This window comes from Ovis aries, chromosome 2 (genome assembly GCF_016772045.2).
Source record: "Ovis aries strain OAR_USU_Benz2616 breed Rambouillet chromosome 2, ARS-UI_Ramb_v3.0, whole genome shotgun sequence".
Lineage (NCBI taxonomy): Eukaryota > Metazoa > Chordata > Mammalia > Artiodactyla > Bovidae > Ovis > Ovis aries.
In genome coordinates, this window is record NC_056055.1 from 191476207 (window position 1) to 191481464 (window position 5258).

The 5258-nt window shown below is 38.4% G+C and overlaps 1 non-coding gene across 1 annotated transcript; it reads left to right on the forward strand.

Moving 5' to 3' along the window:
* Positions 1-346: 346 nt before the first annotated feature.
* Positions 347-419, forward strand: TRNAW-CCA (transfer RNA tryptophan (anticodon CCA)). Its single transcript has one exon. It is a non-coding gene; the product is annotated as a tRNA-Trp (tRNA).
* Positions 420-5258: the final 4839 nt, after the last annotated feature.

A 5258-nucleotide genomic window follows, 5' to 3' on the forward strand; every position in this document is an offset into this window, starting at 1 on the left:
ACATGGCTGAGCACACACCCCCACACAGGGTACCATTTTACTCAGCTTGAGAGACTAAAAACAAACAAACAATAAAAACAGAAGGACACAAAGCTGTGGAAGCAACTTTGACAGAAAATAAAACTAAATGAAAAGGCTCTAATAATGTGTTAAAATTCATTGTAAAATTATAGGCTGAGTTGTTTGTTTGAAAATGTTTTATTTGATACTCCAACAATAAACAGAGCCTGCATCATCTCATAATTCTCTGAGGAAGATAATCTTGACAATTGTGTGAAAAGAATGATTAGATAAGGGAGAAGAGAGATAGAAATACTGGTTATGAGCCTAGTAAAATATTTTATCTTCCCTGGTGGCTCAGAGGTTAAAGCGTCTGCCTCCAATGCAGGAGACCCGGGTTCAATTCCTGGGTCAGGAAGATCCCCTGGAGAAGGAAATGGCAATCCACTCCAGTATTCTTGCATGGAGAATCCCATGGATGGAGAAGCCTAGTAGGTTAGTAACTATTTCCTTAAAAATGTGTTTGAAGGAAATCTAATTTCATAGAATTTTACTACATTTTGCAAGAGGAAAAAGTAACATTTCTGTAGCTACAATTCTCTTGTGCAAAACCAGACCTAGATAAAGTAAAATGTATTTCCTCACTACAGGATATCTAATAAGCTAATAGATACAACAAATATCAAGGAAGAGCTAATGACATGAAGCATGCCCCAAACTGATATGACTGTGGCAATCCCCTGCAAAGAAACATCTGCAGATTTATTGTTCATAAGTTCCTATTTTGCAACAGATTGGTCTCTGCAATAAGGACCTCACTGGTTAATATAGAGAGTACATTCTGGGGAATTTTCTGGTGGTCCAGTGGTTGAGATTCTGAGCTTCCACTGCAGGGGGCCTGGTCAGGGATCTGGTCAGGGATATAAGGTCTCACATGCTACAAGGCATAGCCAAAATATACATAAAAATTGATTCAAAAAATCCATGATAAACAAACAAGACCAAATTTTTTTTTTAAAGAAAGAAAAAAAAAGTACATTGTGTACTTTTGTGGCTTCAGTTTCTAAAAATCTGGCATAAAGTATATCCTCCAGAGACATTTATTGAATGGAGTTGACAGAAGGACCTAAACCAGAAAGAAATGTGAATGAGAAGAGGATTGGAAAAAATCCAGCTTGCATTTGCCTTGTTCTCTGCATGACATTATTCTCAAGTCATTGCTTTCGGGGCTTGGCTATTCACCAATTCAGATTTGGATGCTTATAGGAAAGAAACTAGAGATGCTAAATTAGGGACTGAAATAATCTTCCCAAAACTGCTCTGTTTAATCCAGTAGTAAACCAATTTGTCTGTGAAACATCATCACAGGAAACCTGTCAATAGAGCCTTATTGTCCCATGTGGGTGAACTGAAATTTACAGTTGCTTTAGATTTTGAAGACCAAGCCAGGTGGCCCAGAAAGACAATCTGAGTTACTGAAAAAACACAGTTTTAGAATTAAAAATACTTTATTTGAATACTAGCTTTCCTACATACTGATTGTTTTGGCAAAGGGAAATTTATACATTCTTTTCAACTTTATTTTTTAATATTTATAAAAATGTGGAATTAATAACATATAGAGAGTATGATACTTAAGCATGTTAAACAAGGTAATACTCTTGAAGTTCTTTGCTGTGTCTTCAATGAGTGGATTATAGGCAATTAAGTTTCAATAAATGGAACTAGAGACATTTTAGAATCAGTTTTGGCCTGGAAAAAATAACAAAACTTTATAAATGTCTTCTCAACAGAGTGATTAGATGCTGAATGTCATCAATGTGAAAAACAAAACCAAACATTTTAGGTTCAGGAGGAAGATGTTTAGTCTGAATTCTCTGGTCAGTTTCAATATACAGTCAGTGTTGACAAAATCTTTTAACTGCTATGAAAACCCTACCAGTCTTTATTGGCTAGGTAATTTATTATTAAATACACCTTCTCATAAAATCCTTAGAAGAATCCTATGAATTATTTTGTTCACAATTGTTTCAGCCCACTATGGTGTTTTAGAGAAACAAAAATGCATGTTTATTTTGTGACCAGAACAATCCCAATTTTGACAGTGGATGAGAAGCCCGCATACACAGTACATTTGGGACAGTAGTAATTCACTGTAGAGATTTTGAGGGAGAGTGTGGGAAGAGACATGGATGTAAGAACACAGAGTATTGAATCTGGATAGATTGTAACGAGATTGTGAAGGCAGCAGAAGCCAGGTTCAGGAATGTGCACTTACTCTTTCAGAGAAGTCATAGCTATTAAGTGATTCTGAACTAGATGAAAACAATATGGGAGTGATTTTCTTTTGAAGATTGAATCTGATGATGGTTGTTTGTAGGTGACCTTTGATCAGATTAACTATATATGCTTCCCAGCTAAATTCAGGAGTTTTTCTTCCCCTTAGCATTTGGCACATTCTGCAATTTTCTTTTAGAAACAAACTAACCCAAGTTAGTGTTCAGAGCACTGTGCCCTGGAGCTAGGTTACCAGCCTGCCACTCACTAGTTATGTGGCCTTATTTAAGTTAGTTAACCCTCACATAAATTTTTTTCATCAGTAAAATAGGATGTTGCTTCTTCCCTTTTAAGGGAAGATAAAATTAGCTAACAGAGGCAGAGTGCCTGGCAAAAAGGTAAATGCTCAAAATAGTTAGCTGGAATGTGTATAACTATTATTGCAATCCTGAAATATTTCTATTCAACTTGTCATATTTTCACAAGACTTCCTCTTGCGAAGATTTCTCTTCCAAATATCATTGTCCCTTAATATTCACTGGAGATTGGTTCCAGGACCCCACCCCCTACACATTCCAAAGACTGCAGATGCTCAAATTTATTTTATGAAACAAAGAAGTACAGGATTATCTGTATCCACAGGTCCTACATCTGCTGCTGCTGCTGCTAAGTCACTTCAGTCGCATCTGACTTTGTGTGACCCCATAGACGGCAGCTCACCAGGCTCCCCCGTCCCAGGGATTCTCCAGGCAAGAACGCTGGAGTGGGTTGCCATTTCCTTCTCCAATGCATGAAAGTGAAAAGCGAAAGGGAAGTCGCTCAGTTGTGTCCGACTCTTCACGACCCCATGGACCGCAGCCTACCAGGCTCCTCTGCATCTGCAGACTTATTCAATTGGAGAGAGAGCTATTACCATGGATACAAAGGGTTGATTATAATCTCTTGGATTTGAAATTTATCTCTATGCCCTTGTTCTCATAGGTACTATTTTAAAAGGAGATACGTTCCCATATGCAGAATCTAGGAAGATGGTGCAGATGAACCTATTTTCAGGGCAGGAATAGAGATGCTGATGTAGAGAATTAATGTGTTGACACAGAGAGGGAAAGGAAGGGAAGGCTGAATAAATTGGGAGAATGGGATTGTCATACATACACTGTGCATGTGTGCATGCTAAGTCACTTTAGTTCTTTCTGACTCTTTGTGACCCTATGGACTGTAGCCAGCCAGGCTCCTCTGTCCGCCTCTGTCTCTGCCAGGATTCTCCAGGCAGAATACTGGAGAAGGTTTCCATGAGCTCCTCTAGGGATCTTCCCAACCTGGGAATTGAACCTGCATCTCTTATGTCTCCTGCATTGGCAGGTGGGTTCTTTACCACTGGCCCCACCTGGGAAGCCCCATAGGTACACTACCATGTGTAAAATAGGTAACTAGTGAGAAGCTGCTGTATAACACAGGGAGCTTAGCTTAGTGTTCTGTGATGACTTAGAAAGGTAGGATGAGAGGATGGAAGGAAGGTCCAAGAGGGAAGAGATATATGTATGCATATTTTTGATTTATTTCATCATGCAGCAGAAACTAACAACATTGTAAGATAATTACACCCCAATTTAAAAAAAGAGATAAATTCCCAGAAAGATCACAATTACTAAGCTTTACAAATTTTTCAATTGTAATTTATATATTTTTGTGGTGTTTTGCTTTTCTTTATCTCACTCTCTCTCCCTTCTGCTACGGGCACACATTTCATCAAATTACTATCTCCTCTGTCTCAGAGCTTCAAAAATCTGCTAGTTTAGGAAACTAACTCAGCGGTAATACCCCTAAGGCTTGTGACAAAGCACAATAACTATAACACAATCTTTAATTTCAAACCCTAAAGCAAAAAACTGCAATTTGACTATTTCTCTGTATCAGAGGCACAGTATTTGCAACAGCCCCCTTTGCTATTTTCACGCTGCCATTCCAGATTACCATAACCAGAAATCACATCAGGTCTGCAGGAATATTGTTTCTGTTGTGACATCTCAACTTCCACTTGCTCTGCTCTAACCTGAAAGTAGGACAGTGAGCAGAATTCTCTGGGCAATTGCCTTGCAAATTGTGTGTTATTTTCCAGAATTAGGGTTGCCAACTAAAGAATGCTGCTTATCTCCCAGCTCTACAGGGATGAAGTCACTGGCCTCTGCAGTTGCTGGCCTTCAATACCTCTTGAAAGAAGTTCAGGGCAGAGATCAGGAATGAGGCATTCTGTGCTCTGGGAAAAACTAGCAGAGCAGACCTTCAGAAAGTTAAATATTTTCTGAAAAAGAAAATTGTATGAACCCAGTTTCTTGCTCTGATTTTCAGAAAAGCACTGCAATCATTAATGATGTCTGCTCCTCGTGACTTTCTACCAAGATGTGTACTTGAGTGCATGTATCCCCCCTTTATCAAAGTAATATATCCATTGACGTCTCCCCCTGCTTCTTTGGAGAAGATCCTCAGAGGTTTCTGAGAGGCTGGCTCCCAGACTATTGTTCTCAGTAAGTTTCAAATAAAATCAAACTCACAACTCCCATATTGTGCTTTTATTTATTTTTTTTTTCAGATGACAAGGATAATGAAAAAGTGAACTGGGGCAGGCATTAATGGTCAACAGAACTGCATTGCTTTCCATATGTACCTGGAAGTGCTTTCTTTCATTTGAATGATTTTGAATAGAAATAGAAATAAAAAAGTGCTTAAAGTAAATAAATATCCCCCCCTTCATGAACATATATCACTCTTTTCCTGAAGAGACTTGTTGTCCCCAGAAATATCTCTTACTCTTGTCTGTCTGAGTCTGTTGATGGACTCAGCTTTCCAGCCTTGTTTGCCTCAGACTAAATGGTATACTATTGATTTAGAGTCCCTGGGTCTGCTTTTTATTTGTTTATTTAATCTCTATGCTTATTAGATTTTTCTTTTAGCTTCACCGTTTTGCTCTTATATCTGGGCTG